Source organism: Sus scrofa, chromosome 9 (genome assembly GCF_054392235.1).
Source record: "Sus scrofa isolate SSC_HxYL_T2T_F1_AM1 chromosome 9, Sscrofa_HxYL_maternal_Yorkshire_Landrace_v2.0, whole genome shotgun sequence".
NCBI lineage: Eukaryota > Metazoa > Chordata > Mammalia > Artiodactyla > Suidae > Sus > Sus scrofa.
Window position 1 is genome coordinate 8,114,625 of NC_139391.1, and position 22,796 is coordinate 8,137,420.

Here is a 22,796-nt window from a genome sequence, read left to right on the forward strand (position 1 = left end):
TAAATACAATGAAAGTGACAATAACAATGCTACTATTTATTAAAATGGTAAAATTGCCAAATGTTAACTTAAGCACTTTATCTAATTTTCTCATTTAATCCTCCCAACAACTGTATACTGTAAATACCAATATAGGCTATCTCGCAGATGGATAAAATAAATTACAGAAAGATTAAGACACTGAGGTCATACAGCCATGAGTAAGCACAAGAGTGCCACAAGAACACCTCCCCTCTCTTCTTTAAGCAAGTGTCTCTAAAGAAGTTTATCGTATTGAAAGGGAAAAATTTTGTTTTAATTTTCTACAAGTTTAAATTGCTTATGGCTAATGGTATGCACTTTACCCAATTTATCCCTAATTCTCAGTCTGCAAATTAACTTATTATTTTTCTATTTTACTGATGGGGAGAATGAAATTCTGAAATGTTAAATAACCTCTTAGTGGTGGCACAGATCTAAGTCTTCTGATAAGGAACGGAGCTTCCTCCAGGTCAGCTTGCTGCCATTCAAGCCACTAAGAACTTTTTTAGAGATCACTCCTTAGGCATCTTAAACAGTATCTTCCATAACAGCAGAGAACCAAAGTTTCATGGATTCTGGTGTTAAAACTCTTTGCCCTAATTCATTATGCTTATAGTGTTAACACTTCATAAATGAGACCTACACACGAACATACCCAATCTTTATCCCATTTCCGGTTTACATAAGAAAACTGATGCTCCAATCTGTCAAAATACTATTATCAATTTAAAAAATATATAAAGCAAAAGCCAGGATATAATATTTGTTTAATACATTTGTGAAGTTCTTTCACATGTATTAAATTCTTGCAACTGTCCAAAGCAGATATAGATATGATTATCCTCACTTTAAAGAGGAAAAAAACTGAGATTCAGAATGCCTGAACAACTTCTCCCAAATCAGACAGCTAGTAAGTGGCTGAGCTGGGGTTCAAATCCAGACTTTACAACTCTACATCCAGAATCTTCTATACATAAGACCTAGTCTTCTTTCAGAATTAAGTTCAGATATCTATTCCTCCTAGAACTCTTCCCTGAAAAAGATATTAAACCTCTTTGCTACTTATTTTACAGGAACTACAGCATATTGCACTGTAATGTGTTTGTTTTATACCCTCTTCCTTGCACCTGAGAGTTCCTTGGAGACAAAGACCACATCTTATTCATCTCTGTGTGTCATCAGAACCTACCCAGCACAGGGCCTGACATCCATGTTAACTAAATGAATGTATGCATAAATGATTATTTTTGCCTGCTACTAGACTCTAATCGAAAATATATTTTTTGGAAGCCATAATTTAAATCACCTATCAGGAAGCTGAAGGGCTTAATAAGGCTTTAAAAACCCATATTTCAGAGTTCCCACTGTGACAATGGGATCAGTGGTGTCTCTGCAATACCAGGACACAGGTTCGATTCCTGGCCAGGCACAGCGGGTTCCAGGATCTGGTGTTGCCACAGCTGCAGCACAGGTCACAACTGTGGCTTGGATCTGATCCCTGACCCAGGAACTCCATGTGCCACAGCAGGGCAGCCAAACAATTTTTTAATAATGCACATTTCTTAAAGTCTCAGTCTTCCCATTACCATAACAGATAAGTCAAATCCTATATTTAGGCTCAAAAAAAATCAAATGCACAAGCAGAGTACTGATAAAATTTGGTTTTGCACCATTCATTTTATGTTATATAAAGGTTAAAATTAACCAAAAAAATAATAGAAAAGAAGCAGAGAAGAGAACTAAGTGTTAGAAAAGCAGTCGTAGGAGTTCCTGCTGTGGTGCAATGGGATCAGCAGCATCCCTGTAGCACCGGGACTCAGGTTCAATCCCTGGCCTGACACAGCAGGTTATAGAGGATCCAGCGTTGCCTCAGTAGCAGCAGTGTAGATCACAACTGCAGCGCAAATCTGATTCCTGGCCCATGAACTCCATATGCCACGGAGTAGCCAAAAAAACAAAAAAAAAAAATTTTTAAAAAGAAAGAAAAAATATAGAAAAGCAATCTCAACTACTCAATTTACCAATGTGATCTTCACTCATTCCAAGTGAGATTACAAGATCTGTCACAAATCAAGTTCTTTATGAATATCTACATGTCTACTGCATGCACAGCTCCACTGATCCAGCTATGGGAAAAGAACAGAGGATGAGAGTGGGCTGAAGTATAGTGGAGACAACTAGAGTGGAGGCAGGGGGAGGTGCAATGGCCACAAAAGAAAAGCCATTCTACTAAAACTCAGCCTAGAAAACATGGTTGGTGCTAACAGGCCAGACTAAAACTACAGATTCACTCAACAAGTATTAACTGATTTATTTTCTGTGTAAGGTCCAACCCTTAAGAATAAAAGGATAAGGGAAGTTCCCGTTGTGGCTCAGTGGTTAACGAATCCAACTAGGAACCATGAGGTTGTGGGTTTGATCCCTGGCCTTGCTTAGTCTTAAGGATTCGGTGTAGCTGTGAACTTCGGTGTAGGTCCCAGATGTGGCTTGGATCCCATGTTGCTGTGCCTATGGCATAGGCCAGCGGCTACAGCTCCGATTCAACCCCTAGCCTGGGAACCTCTATATGCCGTGGGTGTGGCCCTAAAAAAGACAAAAAAAAAAAAAAAAAAGAATAAAAGGATAAGATATTCACCAAAAGTAGAGGAGACCAAAAAAAAAAAAAGAAAGAAAAAAAGGAAAAGAAAGGACCCCACCCCATCTCAAATAAACATATCCATTAAACATATGGATAATTACATTCAGGGCAACCCAGAGATGAGGCAACTCAGACACTGAGCACCTAATCCCAACCTAGAAAGATCAAGGAAAGATTTCTGGAAAAGGTTAACTCCTAGGCTGAGTCTTAAAGGCTGAGCAGGAGTTAGATCAATTAAAAGTTACAAGATGTCCAGGCCCAAAGAGGAGCATGTGCAAAGCATGTACTTCATTCCAGAAAGACAACATGAATAACAGCTACCATTTATTGAGAGAAATATATGCCAAGCACTGTGGTAAGTTCTTTGATTGTCTCATTCAATCCTCGCAAATACCTAAGAATTATGTATTATTACTATTACCAGCATTTCCTTTTTAAAAATTTAAAAAACGAAATGCAGAAAAGTGAAGTGATCTGCCCAAGATCTCACAGCTGGTAAGGGGCAAGGCAAGGGCAAAATACATGTATTAAATATTTCTGAAGAGATCATTAACAATGTAAGGAAAAGTCATCCCATTAGATCTCAATTCCTTTCATTAACATTGTAAGGAAAAGTCATCCCATTAGATCTCAATTCCTAAGTATCTAATTATTTAAATACTCTGATAGAGTCCATCATTAAGAAGATTGACAATTTCCCCATAGCCACGATGGTGACCAGACCCTAGCAAGCACCAATTCACACAGTAGCAGAGGTGGGTTAGGTAACATCCTGCTCTGTAAAAACTGGTTCACTCATATTTAGCATCAACTCAATTATTTGACAAAAATGTATTAAGCCCAACTAGGTTCCAGCTGTCAAGGATACAGAAATTATCAGTGTGACACTGTCCCTAGAAGACAGCAGAGCAAACAGGAAAGACAGCTCACTCATAAGCTTGGAGGTAAGAAACGTCTGGGGATAAATCCCACCCTAGTCATTTACTGACTGGTGGGCCTGAGGAGGCTCCACATTCCTGAGCCTAAGTTTTCTGATGTGTAAAATACAATAATTATGGCCACTCTACAGGATAATTGAGTTTAAATAAGATACCACACATAAAGGGACTAGCACAATGTGGGCACACAATGAATGTTAATTCTCCTCCCTCCAGAACTAAGATTCCAGGCTATACAGGGGTGTTGGCTAAAAGGTAAAATAATGCTCAGTATTATGACTTGTTTACCCTACCTCCCCTAACCCCCTCTGCCCATTCACAGTGAAAAAACAGTCATTACACATGATCCTTGGCTGTGGCTTCATCTGCATCTTTTTTTCTACTGCGAATTCTCTAAGTTAAGGGTAGGAGACAAGAGAACCGCTTTTATACACAGCTGTGCACAGTTCTCTGAAGGCCACTTCATATCTTTCTTTCACCATCAGCTAAAGAATAAGCATCAAATCCAGTGACTTTCTAACATCCTGACAAAGCTGTAAAACTGCTCAACCCTATAAAGTGTTTTGGTTCTACCAAGTCAGGGAAAAACAAGCTGCATTCATGTTGATTTTCAAAGCAATTATTTTTAGTAAAGGTTTAACAAATCCACCTATTCCCTCACTGAGAAATAAGTAAAGCCTGGTAACATAATTATACTAGTAAATAAAACTATACCATCATTGAGATAAGGCAAAGACACCAAACTGTAATAGTGTCATTGCATTCTTCATAGCCATACACACACATACACAAAAGAACTAGCTTGTTTCAGTGATATTCTTGCTTGAGTTTCCATCGTGGCCCAGTGGAAACAAATCTGACTAGGAATCATGAGGTTGCGGGTTCGATCCCTGGCCTTGCTCAGTGGGTTAAGGATCCAGATTGCCCTGAGCTGTGGTGTAGGTCACAGACTTGGCTTGGATCTAGTGCTGCTGTAGCTGTGGTGTAGACCAGCAGCTGTAGCTCCAATTAGACCCCTCCCCTGGGAATGTCCAGATGCTGCAGGTGCAGCCCTACAAAGCAAAAAAAAAAAAAGTTCTAGCTAAACCATAAAATTATTAATTTTATTAAATCTCAATTCTTAACTACATATCTTTTTAATATTCTGTGATGAAATGAGACATACACACAAAGCACTTCTGTATACCAAAGTATAAGAGTTATCTCAAAGAAAAGCATCAATGCACTTGTGCAACTGAGGTGCAAGCTGAACTAGCTGCTTTTTTTCATGAAGAAACAACTTTTTTTTGGTCTTTTTAGGGCCGCACTTATGGCATATGGAGGTTCCCAGGCTACAGGTCAAATCGGAGCTGTAGCCACTGGCCTACACCACAGTCACAGCAACATCAGATCGGAGCCTCGTCTGCGACCTATACCACAGCTCACGGCACAATCCTTAACCCACTGAGCAGAGGCGAAGGATCGAACCTGCCTCCTCATGGATGCCAGTCAGATTTGTTCCCACTGAGCCACAATGCAAACTCCAAATTTTTTTTTTTACTTGAATGAATAACTGCCAGACAAACTTATTATTCAGACTTGGATGTCTGGCAGACATTTTTTCAAAAATGAACAATGTGAGACTGTCACTTCAAGGAAAACAACTGTCAGTATTTGTTGCCAGTGATAAAATTTGAGCTTTTAAGTGAAAATTAGAGACTTGTCTGATGGGACTGGTGGTAATATTAACAAATGTGATTTTTGACACTGTATAATAAAATGTCAACATTTCAGAAAATATACATAACTCACTGAGCCAATATTTTCCAAATGACCAATGCATAATAACACAAAATTACACATGAGTAGAAAATCATTCAAAGTAAAAAAGAGACCAATGGACTTTAACATAACAGAGTCTAAAAGGCTCATTAAGACACTGTGCCTTAAAGAAAACTGAGATTGTTTCAGATTCCACAAGATAATGGACATTTAGATAAACTATCAGTTGACAAGTTTTGGTGTAGTATTAAAAGAATATCCACAATTATCTGAAGAGTCGATTAAAACATTCCTTTCTTTTCTGGCCACATATATATGTGGAACTGGATTTTCTTTATACATCACAACCAGCTGCAAGAGATTAAACTTAGAAGCAGAGATGTATCCAGTCAGACAGAAAAGAGATTTGGAAAAATAGAGAACATTATTCTTCTAATTCATGGAGATAATATAATTGTTTTCATTAAAATACGCTAACATTTAATAGGTTTATTGTTTTTTAAATAAAATAACACTTTTTAATTTCACAGTTTTAATTTTTAACAGTAAAAAGAACAAAGGCTTCAGAGCAAGGCAGATCAGGCTTTTAACAAGCTTCTCTTCTCTTACTATGAAACCAAATGCAAACTACCTAATCCCTACAGGCCTCAGTTGCTCCAGCTTCCTCTTCTATAGAATGGGCACGATACCCTTAACACCGTAAACATGAGGATTAAATTACATAAAGGGGAAAGAGTACCCAGCATGCAGCCTACCACAGACACTCAAAAAAAATTTTTTTTTTTGGCCTTTTGCTATTTCTTTGGGCCACTCCCGCGGCATATGGAGGTTCCCAGGCTAGGGGTCTAATCGGAGCTGTAGCCACCGGCCTATGCCAGAGCCAGAGCAACGCGGGTCCGAGCCGTGTCTGCAACCTACACCACAGCTCACGGCAACGCCAGATCCTTAACCCACTAAGCAACGGCAGGGACCAAACCTGCAACCTCATGGTTCCTAGTCGGATTCGTTAACCACTGCACCACGACGGGAACTCCAACACTCAAATATTAAGTATCTTTCATCTTTCCACCCTCATCTTCTACTAGTCCTAAGGCCAGAGATAAATTACCCTCAAGACGTGATTTCTTTATCCTAAAAATGAAAATAATGCAACATGGCCAACCTATGCACTGTAGATTAAATAAAATAGTATAATTATATGTACAGAAGTATATATAGCATAACTATTTACAGATAGGGATTTTTGCTATCAATTCAAAATAAGACAGAACACATGAGAAAATAAGGATATGTAGGGAGTTCCTCAGTGGCCTAGTGGTTAAGGCATTGTCACTGCTGTGTCTCAGGTTTGATCCCTGGCCCAGGAATTTCCATATGTCCCCAAATAGTTCAAAAAATTAAGAAAATAAAATAAGCCAGTATGCTTTAAAGAAAAAGAAAATAAGGATATGTAGAAAATGCTATAAAACAGAAGCTAGAAAACATGAGCAGAAATTCTCCAGCTTGAAGAACACGATTAGAAGCCAAGTCAAGATCATAATCTCTGGTCAACCAGGGATTGAAGCTGACTGTGAAATACATCAGTCCCCGGTTCCTTCAAAATGTCTGTATCTAGGATTTCTTGCCATGGCGCAGCAGAAACGAATCCAGCTAGGAACCACGTAGTTGTAGCTTCAATCCCTGGCCTCACACAGTGGGTTAAGGATCTGGCATTGCTGTGAGCTGTGGTGTAGGTTGCAGACGCGGCTCGGATCTCGCGTTGCTGTGGCTCTGGCGTAACCCGGTGGCTACAGCTCCGAATGGACCCCTAGCCTGGGAACCTCCATATGCTGCAGGTGTGGCCCTAAAAAGCACACACACACAAAAAGTCTATATCTAAGAAAAAGCACAATATCTATCACTATAAAAATAAGCATATTTTGAAAGGACTCAGGCATCTGCCTAAATGGAGAAAGGTCAGGGAGCTGTGTTGGAGATTTACAAACCAAGGCCTTCCTAGAACCTCTTTATACAGAAATAATGACCCATTTAATAAAATGTTAAATTTTAGGTGAAAAGTATTAGGCAAAAAAGATTCTATGCAATTGTTTTCAATAGTAAGGACAGGCATAATTGCCTAAGGAACTAATTTTTTTGTTTGTTTTTTGTTTTTTAGGGTACCACTTGCAGCATATGTAAGTTCTCAGGCTAGGGGTTGAATCAGATCTACAGCTGCCGGCCTACACCAGCCACAGTAATGCCAGATCGGAGCTACATCTTCAACCTATGCCACAGCTTGCAGCAAAGTCAGATCCTCAACCCACTGAGCAAGGCCAGGGATTGAACCCATATCCTCATCGATACTAGACAGGTTCTTAACCCACCGAGCCACAATGGGACTTCCAGGAACTAAATAAACTTGCTTTAATCTCTTTGCTCATCAATAGTCTACAACTTTAAATTTGATTTCTGATAACGTATCAGGGATTGTCAAGCTGTGGTACCTCCATGGCCTGTTTCTGTGTGGCCTGTGAGCTAAGAATGAAACACAGGAGGAGGGGGAAGATGGGATGGAAAGGAGAAGAAGGAGAAAAAAGAGACTGCATGTGTGGCCCACAGAACCTAAAATATTTTTTTACAAAAAGCATTTGCCAACCCCTGAGCACACTTTCTTGCTGTTTTCTACTTTTGAACCCTGTGCTATACATCATTATCAAAGCCTTTATCAATCCAATTAAATTCTAAATTCCATTCTAAAGAAATAAGAACCTACATCTGGAAAAGCACATATCACCTTTCTCCTTATTATAATATCATACTGGTTTTTTCATTTCTCCTTATTAAGTTCAGTTCAAATATTATTCACTATTTGCAAGGCATCCTCCAGGAGCTAGGACTATAAAGATGACTAGAACACAGACCCTGCCTCCAAGAAACTTACAGTTTAAGTGAAGGAGCAGTTAATTTTCCTAAAACAGGGCAAGTACTATGACAGAGGCAGGCACTGGATACTCTCTGTGAACAAAGTATAGACACTTATGACAACCTTAGAGGGTTCTGAAAGAAACAGGTAATTTCTTAGAGGAGATGGACTCAACCTGAGGGATAAATAATAGGAGAAACAGCATGGGCAAAGATGTGAAACAGTAAGCTATCTCTAGAAACTACATGCTGCTTAGTATTACCAGGGATGGGAGATCAGGTAATAGACAGGTCATGGAAGGTCTATTGAGTCATGTTAAGGAACTTAAGACTTTTTTTTTTTTTGGCCATGCCCACGGCATATGAAGTTCCTGGGCCCAGGACTGAACCAGAGTCAGAGCAGCAACCCAAGCAGTGACAATGCCAGATCCTTAGCAGGCTGTGCTACAAGGGAACTCCCGAGCTTAGACTTTAGAGCCAATGAAGGGGTTTAAGCAGGCAGATGCTGTAGCTGCTGGGTGGAACATAGATTTACTAGAAACTAGTTAGGAGGCTATACTGGCCTTGAACATGTCAGATTAGGGACAGAAGTAAGGTGAAAATAGTAGGAAAGGGGAGACGAATTCCAGAAATATTTTAATTTTTTTATTATACTTGACTTATAATGTTCTGTCAATTTCTGCTATACAGCAAAGTGACCCAGTTATACATTTATATACATTATTTTTTTCACATTATTCTCCATCATGTTCCATCACAAGTGATCAGATATTGTTCCCTGGGCTATAGAGTAAAATCCCATTGCTTATCCATTACAAATGCAATAATTTGCATCTACTAACCCCAAACTCCCAAATCTCAGAAGTACTTAGAAGGATTTATGTTTGGCTTTGGAGAAGAAAAGACTATTGACACAGATTCATATCCTGAATGACTAGATGAATCTTAGCGCCTTTAAGTTAGGATGAAACTACAGGAAAAGATGATTTTTTTTTTCTTTTTTTTTTGCTTCTTAGGGCCGCACCTGTGGCACATGGAAGTTCCCAGGCTAGGGGTCTAATCGGAGCTATAGCCGCCCACCTACACAACGTGGGATCCAAGCCACATTGGCGATCTACACCACACCTCACAGAAACGCCAGATCCCCGACCCACTAAGTGAGGCCAGGGATTAAACCCACATCTTCATGGATACTAGTCGGATTCATTTCCACTGCAAGGAAACTCCCAAGGAACGAATCTTAAAAAGTCCAGTGGGCCAAGATGCTAACCCTAAGGATATGGACATTTACTGAGAAGGCAAAAACAAAGTTCTCCTCTTAAATATCAGCTAATTTCAATAGCTTCAAAAATCTCTTCCTTCCAAACAAACTGGAAAGAACAACAACCATGAAATATGTTCACTGTACAGTTCACCTAATGGACAAAGTATAGATTAAGGAATTCAGCAGGGAGAAGACTTTCCAAGTGAAAGGCACAGCATACATAAAGAACAGGAGCGTGCCAGCACAGCTTGTCTGGGGATTTATTTGGTTTTATAGTAGGTATTCATGCTAAAAAGTCCTTAAAAAGAGGTACAGAGAGTTCCCTTGTGGTGCAGCAGGTTAAGGATCTGGCACTGTCACTGCTGCAGGGCAGGATCGCTGCTGTGGCGCGCACGTTCACTCCCTAGCTCAGGAACTCCCACATGCTGCAGATGCAGCCAAAAAGATTAAGTTCCTAGACTACAGTACCATATACTATAGTATGCAAATATACAGGTAAACCCTGATAATAATACAAAGTACTTCCTTCTTAATAAGTAATAGAACATCATAATACTAACAATTCCATGGTAGAAAACACCAGGCTATTCACCTTCTAGTCTCTTCCTATTTAATAATAATAGCAACTAATATTTTCATGTATACTATGTAACACACTGTATCAAATGCTTTCCATGGATTATTTTGTTTAATCCTCAAAACAATCCTATCAGATTAGTTCTCTTGTGCCCATTTGACAGATGAAATCATTGTGCCCAAGGTCATACAGCTAGTCGTAAATGGTGGGCATTTACTTCCTCATAACAAAACACTTTCAATTCCAAGGTTAAGTCCAACCTTCAAACATTCTACCCATTTTGGAACTGCAGAAAAAGGAAAAAAAAGATTCTTAATACTGGGTATTCTTAGGTCCTCAACTGTGAAATACAAGGAAAATGGTTTGAGACCCCACACTACTGATCACATTAGTTCTGCCTCACTTTACTCACTACATTTAAATCTCCTATCTGTCCCAGGACACCAAAAGCTCCTCGACAACTTTTTTTGCTCATTTTCATTTCCCCTGGCACTTAGCAGGCAATAAGTAAGTAAATAAATATTGAACAAACATTTCATATATATTCAGTGTTTTCAGGACATAAAGTTATTTCAGGACACAAACTCATTTGGTCCCCTTTTCAGCCTTGTGACTTGTGAAATTTTTTAACTTATCATTTTAACCATATTTAATTGTACAAATTAGTGGAAGCAAGTACATTCACAAAGTTGTGCAACCATTACCACTAAATATGAAGGCTTTTTAATGACTTTACTAAAATCACTTGCTATCAGTGGTGGAAAGGGGATCTGAACCCAGGACTCCTGACCCCTAAATTCATGAGCTATTATTCACTACACCAAGGTACCTGTCTGTGAATATCTCCACTGCCCTCCCCTTCTCAGCAGAACATGTGGAGAATCAAATGAGGTTAAGATACCAAAACACTCTATACACATTTCTACTACACGAATGATCACAGCTGTGAGAAAAGAAAAAAAAAAGTATAAAAACATTTCTCCCAGGTGATTCCTTTTCATTTTGAACTCCTAAAAGCTAGGGCTTTAATATAAATATCACACCTCTTGATCAAGCCTGCAGATCCACTAAAGCAATGCCGGGACCCCAGAGTCAAGTTATGAGGAGAAATGCCTGCATTAGTTAGATTACACTCTCATCAAATTTGGGTAACTGCTTAAACCTAATGTTTATTGTTAATACAGAAAGCTCCTCATAACAAAACACTTTCAATACCAAGGTTAAGTCCAACCTTCAATCATTCTGCCCATTTTGGAACCACCAAAAAAAAAATTCTTATTAGGTATTTTTATGTGCTGTGAAAGCCAAGGAAAATTGTTTATGAGCTAAACTCTGAAACTTAAAACACAAAAAGAATAATTTTGATCCTGTTGGTTATCCTCCCATTTTTTTTTTCCTCAGTCTGAGCTCTCATCAACAGCCACTTCATGTTTAACTCATCATAGTTAATGCAATTAAGTCCAGAAAACTGTTTCCCTAAAGATACTTCCTCCATTAACATCCTTCTCTACCTTCCAGCATCACAATTCTGCCCTGAGAATAAGCATATCATTAAGCTTTAAATAAAATTTCTGATGACTAGATGGAGATATCGTTTTTTGTAGTTATCCAACATGCTTACAGTGCCTTAAAAAATTAAATAAAAATGATTCTATAGGTTTTTATCCACATCTGACAGAATTCTAACCTCCTGAATTCCTGCAAAAAAAATTCAATCTATAGAAGTACTGTCCAATTATTTTAAATTGTATCAAGTAACGTCAAAAGAGACTCAAATGAAAAACTCCATCAATACCAAACCATCTCACCAATGAATATTTATGACATTTCCATATTTCCTGTCTTCTCTCTGTTTACATAAAGCGGTAGTGCCAAGATTCATCTCAGGATTATTAGCCTGCAATACAATGATGGGCCTAATTGCCTTGCAAACCAGGACACCAATAAATGGAGTCTTCAAGCAATCAATTTTAAGAGGAGAAGAAAAAAAAAGGCCTGAGCTCTTTCTGAATACATGCACGTTGCCTGACTAGGAAATAAATTCAGCCTCCTATTTTTCAGTCTCATTCATCAGTTCTCAAGCAGGGAATGCTCCCTTAACTACCTCAAGCTCATCAAATCTATTTAATGCCAAATTCCAGGACTGATTTTTAAATGCACCTGGGGGAAGGCAGAAAGGAGACAGCAGAGACATCAAATAGATAGCTATCACATTCCAGTTTCATCTTCTTCCCCTTTAGTGTGGAAGTGGGTTTTTTTCCCCTTAGCTTTTCATAATATATGAATAATAGAAGACACTTCCCTCTCCTCTATTCTACTTTAACTGAAACCCCTCTCAACTTTACCCTTTGTGTTACTTTTAAATATGATCCTAATACAAATGAAACAAAAACAGCTTAACAAGTCCTCTAGAAAACAGTCTTTAATGTCCCTTCTCTGTCCCCTGCAAGGTCCCCCAACCATGGCCTCCAAAGCTGTCCATTTAAGTCCAACCCCCAACCCTCCAGTGTCTCTTGGAAGCCATCCCAATCCTTCCTCTCCAGAATCATTCAATCCACCCCTTCCCAGCACTGCTCACTGCCCCTCTCCATCCTCCCTGCCCCATCCATACCAGCAACCCCAGGTTTTTCCACTCCTTAATTAGCCCCAACGGCTACCTCACTATCAGCAACTACCTCTTGAGTCCTATCAGTTCATATCAGACATTTTCTCCAAAACTCCCTCGCCACCTTGGCCAAGGGATATTTTCTTCAATATATCATCCCCAACCTTGCTCACCACCTGCCACTGTTCCTTCAGTGAGTCCAGCCCAGAAGCATCTTGTGCGCCCTCTGCCCTGACCCCGACCCAGGGGGCCACCATGCCCCTTCCAGCAGTTCTAAAATCACTCTAAATCCCATCCCACTGTGCTCTCCCCACCAAATGGCAATGCTTCTCTGCCCATTTTTCGGCCTTATTTCCCCCCCTCCTGCCAGCTCACCTTCACACTCCCTCATTGAAAGTCCCGCCCCCACTATTTCCAACCTCCATAAGCACTTCCCAGGAAACCCCCCAATTCTACCTACCTCTGCTCTCCTAAGCCACGCTATTCCATAAGTCGCAACAAATTCCACCATCCCCAGATGGCAAGCGCCCACTTCAAGCTCAGGTCTCAACCCAGGCCAAGCCCCTCACCCCCAGCTCCTACCACCTTCATCAGCCTGCCCGAGGTCCACCCCAAATTCCGCCCTCCTTAATTAACATCCCCCGAGGGTCCTACAAACCCTGTAATCCAACTCTCTATTCAAATAAACCCCCGACCCCGCAACCCGGCCCGGATCCCAAGCTGTCAATTGCTCCAGGCCAACCCCAAATTCACCACCCTCACTCAGTCCCCTCCCCCATTAGAAGCCATCCCCCTCCAGTCTCATCATCCATTTCGCCCCAAACCACCCAAATTCCACCCCAATCCTACAACCCCACGCTCCTGTCCCAGGTCTGGTCACTCCCCATTAAAAGTCCCCTTCCCTAGCCGCTCCCCCCCAACCTGCTAGTGTCCCACCCTCACCCCACCCCCAGCCCGCGCCAGGACAAGTCTCCCCGGCCAGCCCGCCGTTCCATCGCAACCTCAGCCCCCTTCCCCCAGCCCGCGAGGGCACTCCGTGCCCCGACTCTCATTCTCCCCAGTACCACCGGCCCAGGCTCAGGGAGAGCGGACCGGCGTTGGGAGGGGGGGGATCGCCTCACCGGTGAGCCGCTGCAGGCGAAAACGGCGGCGGCGGCGGCTGAGACGACGATGCCCTTGTCTTCTCTGAAGGCTACGGAGGCGACGCTCTCGCTCCCTCGCCCGTGTCCAGTAAGGAGGCGGATGGCGCGCAGGGACCGGGAGCCTCCTCCTCCTCCTCAGCGACTCGGCTCTGAATCCTCTGCAGTAGCCGCCGAGGAGCCCGACGGGTGGGGGGAGGGGACGCTGGGCTGCGGGCGAGGGAGGAGGAGGCTGAGGGAAGGGGCGGGGGACCGCTGAGAAGGGCTGGGAAGGAGGAGCCGGCGCGGCGCCGCGACACGTCCCACAGCCTCAGCGCGCCTGGACCACAACTCCCGGCATGCCCCGCTCCGGCCCGCGCTCAGCCTGCGCCTCCCGCCCCCGCACTCGTTGCGGAGGGACCGCTCTCTTCCCGGTCACAGACAATGGAATAAAGCCAGCTCTCCGCGGGGGGCTTTTGTAGACTCAAAGACCACATACGAGGGAAAATTAAGGTCGCCCCGCTGCCCCATCCCCCAAAGGACCATGTTTGTGGCGTCTCTTCGCGGGCACGCGCACACTCCCATATAGACCCCCCCACTACCACCACTTCCCGCCGAACTACATTTCCCAGCATGCCCTCACAGCCTCGCGCCCTGCTTCCGGGCCCTCCTCAGACTCTGTACTACAGTTCCCAGGGAGCGTGGTTCTTGTGAAACGCTGGGAGATGCAGTTCTCGGTTCTTCCTCCATGTTAAGCCTAAGAAGTGAAAGAGAGAAAAAAGGGAAGGAAATATGCCAACCCATCGAGAACAGGCCTAGATAGACTAGTTCACCTTGGAGTCTGTACTCTTTTCGCCATCTCCGTCGCCACTGTCTCTCACTAGACAAACGCAGCGGCTCCTCCTGGTCTCTCTGCAAATCCGGACGATTTGGCACCTTGAACCCAAAGGAAAAAAAAAAGCGTACCTCTTGACGCAGCCTCATTACTTTTAAGAATTTACCTTAAAAAGAAAATCAACAATTTGGAAAAGATGAATGCACAAGGTTGTTATATGAGGTTGTTGATTATAGAGTCCATCCATAGGAACTGGTTAAAGTAAATTGCATATACAAACAATGTACTACTAAGCAGCCATTCAAAATAGTGATATGAATCTGTTTCTTGACATCAAAATCTATTCTAGAGCGGGGGAAATGCTAAGAACAGTATGTTTAGAATGATCCAATTTATGTGAAGCTTGGGACAATATAAGATTTCAGGAAAGAGGTTTCCCAAAATAATCTGTCATTATCTTGGAGAAAAGTGTCAGATTTCAAATAACTTTTATTTTAATATTGCCTGCATTGTTTAAAAAGAGCACATAAGTTTTTAAGCTTTTAAGACTATTTTCCAAAATATAATTTCCAAATTCAACAACAATTTGTCTTTGCTACCTAAAAGCTTTCCATGGCTTTCTGTTGCCCTCTGTGGTGATCCAAGACTGCCTGGTTTTTCTGTGAGCTCAGCATTTCCACTATTAAAACAATGAATGGTGGTCATGTAGAATCATAAAAGAACATTAAGTTAGTAGGGAGGGCTTTCTCAATTTTTATTGTCTCTTCTCAAATTTTTCCTTCTGGTCTTTCCACACCTATTTCCTCCTTTTCTCCTACTCATTCTTGAAACTCAGGCCAAAGTCCTACCCTCCCCAGAACATTTTAGGCACATTGATTTTCCTTATATCTGAGTTCTTATAGCAATTGTTTCTACTCTTTAGGGATCACCGTGGGGAGGAGGAATGAGGCGGGAGGAACGAAGTTATTGTTAAGAGTCTACAAAGCAATACTTAAAGCATTGTCTGTAGACTGAATAAATAATCTTACACTTAAATATTGTTTCCTTCTGTGTGCAGCTTTTCTAGAACATGGAATGTTGTATCAGATGATTTCTGATTTAACATAAATCCTGCATTCGACTACAATATTTTAGATTTTATGTAATTTTTCCTTGCTATTCTGCAAGAAACACCAGAACATTTGAGTTCCCATCCGCAGGCCTACCAGAAAAGCCCAGGTTGCTTAAATCAAAGGTTAATTTAGTCCAAGGTCCTGCTGCGGCCAATCGCTTCAGCAGCTTCACCCCACCTAAATCTAATTACACCCTTATGTCTTATGACTCATTTTCCCCAAAACAGTCATCATCTTTTTCCAGCTACCTTATTTTCCATCCTATACTCCCAGGCTTAAAATTTCAGGTCCCAACCCCTCGGCCCCGCAAAAATCCTAGACCTCTGCTCCCTTTTCTGAGAATGGTCAGAAAAGTGCCTGTGGAATGTTGTAGCCGTCCCTTCCCCTCTCTGAGTGTTCCACTTTGTAAACCTTTTTCACTCCTTCTCTTCGCCGCTTCTCCAGCTAGCAGACAGTAGGGGCTGGGCAGTCAAAATCAAAAGGGATGGGTCTCTCCAGCCTATCTGAGCTGGGGGACTATGTATGAGGAAGCTTACCAGACTAAGAGTCTGGGAATCAGATCCTAAAGCAGACCTTGCCATGAGCTTACTGGGTGACCTTTAATAAGCCCCTTAACTTTTCTGAACCTTGTGTTTACATCTCTGAAATGGAAGGATGATTCCTGGCCTGATACCTCATACGGTTATTGGGAGAATCCAATAAAACAATGGATATAATCGTGCTTCGAAGGACGTAAATTGCTACTTACAGTCCAACCTTTCATCTAATTTAACAATTCTCTCTACAAATCCCTGCTTCTAAGTCTTGACAGGTAAACTTTTTACTCAGAATTATATTATTTTTAATGAATTAATCAAAGTATTCAAGGAATTAGCTCTATTAAGCCAATTCAATTCCTTGATAAATTTTCTATCTCTCCCAGTTAAGCAATTTCTAACTTTTCTAGATTTTTTTTCCTAAATTGAAATTTTAAGATATAGTCTTTTCTTTATCAATTTTACAAGATTTGATTCATCTGTTTTTTTATTGATTTTTACTGATGATTGCTTCGGCTGCTATGAAATTTCTACGTCATTATTTCCACCAAGTCCACCTTTTCTTGGGAGCAGTTTGAGCCACTGTCAGTCTTTTTGTTTGGTGTTGATTATTCCTACCAAGCGGAATTTTCTCAGAGGTCAACTTTGTGGTGTTCACTGTTACCAACAAAGATGGAATCATTCAGTTTGCTTTTCCATCCATAAAAAATTTTTCCCACGTGTAGTTTCAGCCATTGTCAGTTTTATTTTGTGTTGATTATTTCTACCCATCCAATTTTTTTCTGCAACCCAATCAAAACAAACTTGGGAACAAAATGACAGTGTCAAAACACTATCCTTTGCCGGTTACCATCCGATTAACTCAGACTGTGAAATGGTTTTGTCCCAGCTATGTTAATGAGCTGGCTTTAAGCTCTCTTCCTCTCAAAGCATCTCTTTAGGAGCCTTGGCACACATGTGTGGGCTTGACTATTACTTTAAGAAGGCTCCAGAACTGCAGGAAAATGGATGTTAGAGACCACATTAGGTGAATCAATCTTTATGAGCCAGGTGCTGCGCTGGTGTCTGAGATCTATTATCTCATTTCATCCTACAGACTAAATTTCCCTCACATGCCTGTTTTTTTTCTTTTTCTTTTTTAGGGCTGCACTTGGGGCATGTGGAAGTTCCCAGGCTAGGGGTCAAATCGGAGCCCGCAGCTGCCAGCTTACACCACAGCCATAGCAATGTGGGATTCGAGGCTTGTCTGCTACCTACTCCACAGCTCACGGCAACTCTGGATCCTTAACCCACTGATCGAGGCCAGGGATTGAACCCGCATCCTCACGGATGCTAGTCGGGTTCGTTACCTGCTGAGTCACAGTGGGAACTCCCCACATGCCCACGTTATAGTAGAGGAGTTGAGACCCAGAGAGAGGAAGATTGGCCAAGTTAGCATCAGAACCAGGCTCTGTTTTAATTCTCAGTGCAATTTGAATGATTAAGTTCCAAAGTTATCTAATTTAATTTTAAAACTTTTGCAATTCTTCATCTTGTTGAAAAAACTAAATGTTTTAGTTTGGCTAAGATGGAAAACAAGATAAATATGTGGGTATAAACAAAGCACTCAATTCTCTCAAAGAGCTTCTTGTAACAGCAAGTGAGACAAGGAGTGTGAAAATGTTTTGTAAATGACCCAACATTGGGTAAATGGAAGTTTCTGCCATTTGTGATGAAGGCTGATATATAAACCTGTTATGCCAGGAGTTCTCGTCGTGGTTCAGCAGTTAACGAACCTGACTAGCAACCATAAGGACACAGATTCGATCCCTGGCCTCACTCAGTGGGTTAAGGATCCAGCGTTGCCGTGAGCTGTGGTGTGGGTCCCAGATGTGGCTCGGATCCTACGTTGTGTGGCTGTGGTGTAGGCCAGCGACTACAGTTCCAAGTCGACCCCTAGCCTGGGAACCTCCACATGCTGTGGGTTCAGCTCCAAAAAGCCAAAAAAAAAAAAAAAAAAATCTTATGCCACCTTGGAATAGTGCTAGAAAGCTAATCGCACACTCCTGACATTCAGGGTGAATATCAAATACCCATCCTAATATTTGATTCTAGTAGCCTATAGTAAAGGAATAAGATTGCATCCTGCCTGTCCTTTAAGACCTAATTCGGAAATCAGGAAGCCTTCCCAGACCCCCAGTTAGGTTAGGAAGCCACTCAGCTCCCAGAGCCTGCTCACACTGGATGCTCATTGTCAATTCACTGCCCTCAAGGACAAGGACCAGGCTGGTAGAGCAGTTCAGCCAAAAGCGTCTCACAGGGTAAGGCTCCTGTAAATGCTGGTTAAATTAATGAATCCATCAATTAATATGACAAGTATCCAGACAATATAAGCAATTAAAATGACAAGGGAACTAACTCCATAAAGCTGAGAAAAATTTTAATGAAAAGGGGAAAGTGCACATTAAATAAAATTAAGCGCAAAAGTAAATCACAAATGAATATGCAGGAACTGATTGCAGCTACTGAAGCTTCAGCACAACAGCAGCAGTGAGGAAAGAGCCTTGAAATCCTGGGTTTCGATGCCACTTCAGCCAGGGTAGGGGGTTCTCAAGTTCTTTCCCTTCCTGCACCTGTTTCCACATCCAGAAAACGGCTGACCTTGCAGAACTCCCAGGGTAGTTAAACGAGTTAATTAAGGTAGCAGATGCTTTGCAAGCTATGAAGAGCTGACAGAGGTGAGGGTTGTTACTGGCAAAGATTAGAAGAGAATTTGGAGTAAAGTTTACGTTAAGGAGGATCCTTTACATAAAGGTGCTCAAGTTCATAAACTTAACCAAAAAAAAAAAAAAGTGTACCAATTATATACCAATTATAGGGGAGTGGACTGTGAATTTTCTCTCTCAAAAAAAGGTCTCTCCAAGTCCTAACCCCCATAGCTGTATATCTGTGAATGTGGCCTCATTTGATAGGAGGATCTTGGCAGGTAGAAAAGGCAGGATGAGGAGTTCCCTATTGACTCAACAAGTTAAGGATCTGGCATTGTCACTGCTGTGGCTCAGGTTGCTGCTGTGACAAGGGTTCATCCCCTGGCCTGGGAACTTCCACATGCCATGGGCACAATGGGAAACAAAAAAAAGAAAAAAAAAAGGCTAGTGTCTTTTAAAAAAAAAAAAAAAAGAAGGCAGAATGAGATCAGTTCTGGACTTAGGCACACCATCAATCCAGTGAGTGGTGTCTTTGTAAGAGAAAGGAGAGGAGATTTGAGACACAGAGACACCAAAGGGAAGGCCCTGTGAAGAAACAGGCAGAGATTCGTGACACAGCCCCAAGCCAAGGCACCATGAGGCTTACTGGCAACCACCAGAAGCACTGAGAGAGGCACGGAGGGATTCTCCTTCAAAGCCTCCAGAAGGAACCAATACTGCCAACCCCTTGATTTCAGGCACAGGAAGGCGACTTACCAAATATTTGTCTTGCATAAGACCCCAGGTCTTTTGTAAGTGAAAGAACTCAAATGATGACCAGGACTTGACTGATTTAAACTGAATAAAGTAATATGTCATTTCTTGAGTTCTCTGGTGGCACAGTGGGTTAAGGAGCCAGCATTGCCACTGCCCCTGGTCGCCGGTGTGGTGTGGGTTTGATCCCTGGCGTGGAAACTTCCACAGGCCACAGATATGGCAAAAAGGAAAAAAAGTAATATGTCATTTCTTAGTCTCCTAAGTTTGTGGAATAAGATTCATACCTATTACCTACCTAATAACACTGACAGCAACTAAATTGCATACAGTGAAATCACTTATTGACTAAATCTTGATGGAAAAATCAAATAAATCTTCTTGATGAAAGGTAGATCTGCAAAATTTGTCCCAGGCACAGTGGCCTTGATGGAACCTAGAAAGAATGACCACAGACGAGAGCTGATGGTGGCAGGAGCTATAATTATTACACTGCGATGTGTATTTTTTTTAATTGACTGGCTCAAATCATCATTATAAAATTTACACAAAAATTATTTTTCAGCTAAATATAATTGTAGCTCAATTAAGTGAAAATGGATAAGTTGGAAATAGACTTAATTGGCTGTGTAGAAAAATCAAAGATAGTGAACTGACCTAATGGCATTTGTTCTGGGAAATATTTTCTCAGTGAAAAGTAATCAATATAATATAATTCCATCTAAAAACTCTGTATTCATAAACACAAGACAAAAATATCCTTAGAGTCAAAACAGGGGGCCGAATATCCTGTCCTCTCTACTAAAGCTTCTAGAGAAAACAGAAATGGAGACAGGCCTGCCTTTTATCCAGATATCTGTGATTCTCCCATCAATTTTTCGTTGATGAAAAAATCTCGCTGTGTGCAATTGCACTGTGGTGTTTTATTTTTTCTGTCGATTGCGCAGCAGGCAGTGTCCACAAAGTGGAGGCGCCTGCCTTGAGCCCCGCTCACTACTTAACTACTTGGTCCATCCTTTGCTCCGTCTGTCCGTCCACTCAGCAGTTAGTCACCAAACACTCCTCAGTGCCAGGCCCTCAAATAATGACCGTTTTTCTTCTTTTTTCCCCCAAATTCTATACTTTTTCCTGTTATTTCATTGGGAGACCCTCTAGTACAGTGTTGAACAGAGATGGTGATGGTGGATTTGCTGTTTTCATCCCCATCTCAGGGGGAACGTTGCTGTTGGGTTTTTGGGGTTTCTTTTTGGGCTACTGCACCGCAAATGGAGCTCCTGGGCCAGGGATCAGATCTGAACCTCAGTTGGCACCTAATCGCAGCTTTGGCAACATGGGATCCCCATCCCACCACACCAGGCCAGGGGTCGAACCTGCATCCCAGCGTTCCCAAGATGCAGCCAATCCCGTTTCGCCACAGCAGGAACTCCAGAGGAAAAGTTGTTTTTTGTTTTTTGGGGTTTTTTTTGTCTTTCTCTCTTTTTAGGGCCACACCTGTGGCATATGGAGGTTCCCAGGCTAGGGGTCCAATCAGAGCTGTAGCTGCCAGCCTACACCAGGGCCACAGCAACACAGGTTCTGAGCTGCATCTGTAACCTACACCACAGCTCACGGCAACGCCAGATCCTTCACCCACTGAGCGAGGCCAGGGATCGAACCTGCGTCCTCATGGATGCTAGTCAGGTTCATTAACTGCTGAGCCACAATGGGAACTCCACAGGGGGACAGATTTTATATTTCCCCAGGAAGTATGATGTTCAATGTAGGTTTTTTGTGCCTACATTTTATCAGCTAAGGGAAGTTCCTTCCAGTCCTAAAACTGATACGGAAGTGTTTTATCAGTTTTAGAAGACTTCTCAGAGGATTAACATTTGGTTCTTTTGATGCTTTCTTGAATATTTTTGTTTTCTATTTGATTAATTTCTTCTGTCACCTTTATTATTTTCTCCTTGCTTTATTTGGATTTTTTTTTTTTTTTGGTCTTTTTGCCATTTCTTGGGCCGCTCCTGCAGCATATGGAGGTTCCCAGGCTAGGGGTCCAATCAGAGCTGTAGCCGCCAGCCTACACCACAGCTCACGGCCACACCGGATCCTTAACCCACTGAGCGAGGCCAGGGAACGAACCCGCAACCTCATGGTTCCTAGTAGGATTCGTTAACCACTGAGCCACGACGGGAACTCCTATTTGGCTTTAATTTCCAGATTTTTTTCCTACCTACTCGAGGTGTATATTTAGATAATTAGTTTTCAACTATTTTTAAAGTTTTTTCAGTATATGCATTTAAAACATAAATCTCACTCTAAGCATGGCTTTAGCTGCGTTCCACAAGTTTTGACATATTGTGTTTTTATCATCTTTTGATTAAAACATTTTCGAATTTATATAGTTTATTTTTGACCTATAGATTATTTGGTAGCATATATTCAGTTTCAAAATATTTGGGCCCTCCTACTTTTCTTCTTAAGAAAAAAATTACTACCATAATCCAAGTGTGGTGATTGAGCATGTGATTTCAGGTTTTTGGGTTTTTGGGGTTTTTTTTTATTTTTTGCTTTTTAGAGCCACACCTACAACATATGAAGTTCCCAGGCTAGCAGGCTAGGGGTCAAATCAGAGTTACAGCTACAGCAACACGGGATCCGAGCCATGTCTGCGGCCTACACCACGCTCACAGAAATGCTGGATCTCCAACCCACTAAGCAAAGCCAGGGATGGAACCTGCATCCTCACGGATACTATTCAGCTTCGTTTCTGCTGTGCCGTGATGAGAACTCCCAGTTTGGTTAAACTTATGTTATGGCCCAGCATATCAATAAATATTCCATATACACTTGGAAGGAATATATAGTCTATAGTTTTTGGATGCAGTGTTCCATATATGTCACTTAGTTAAAAATTTTTAAAACTCTTATTCAAATTTTCTTTGTTCTTATTGATTTTTAATTTGCATATTCTAACAGTAACTGAGAGAATTGTGTTAATATCTTCTACCATAATTATGGGTTTGTCATTTCTCCTTGAGCCTCCCCTGTCCTAGAGGCTCTCACAATTG

General features: G+C 41.6%; 1 protein-coding gene and 1 long non-coding RNA gene across 20 annotated transcripts in view; both read right to left on the minus strand.

The window, feature by feature from the left end:
• FAM168A (family with sequence similarity 168 member A) overlaps positions 1–14,028 on the minus strand; it is a 218,617-nt gene extending 204,589 nt beyond the window's left edge. For all 17 annotated transcript variants that reach the window (XR_014814615.1, XR_014814611.1, XR_014814609.1 and 14 more), the window contains exon 1: positions 13,827–14,028. The gene's annotated coding sequence lies outside the window, so the exon portion shown is untranslated. The remainder of the gene's footprint in view (positions 1–13,826) is intronic.
• A 4,682-nt stretch (positions 14,029–18,710) lies between these two features.
• Positions 18,711–22,796, minus strand: part of LOC146399714 (uncharacterized) — a 28,159-nt gene continuing 24,073 nt past the window's right edge. For all 3 annotated transcript variants that reach the window (XR_014814636.1, XR_014814637.1, XR_014814638.1), the window contains one exon: positions 18,711–19,036. This is a non-coding gene — a long non-coding RNA (uncharacterized LOC146399714). The remainder of the gene's footprint in view (positions 19,037–22,796) is intronic.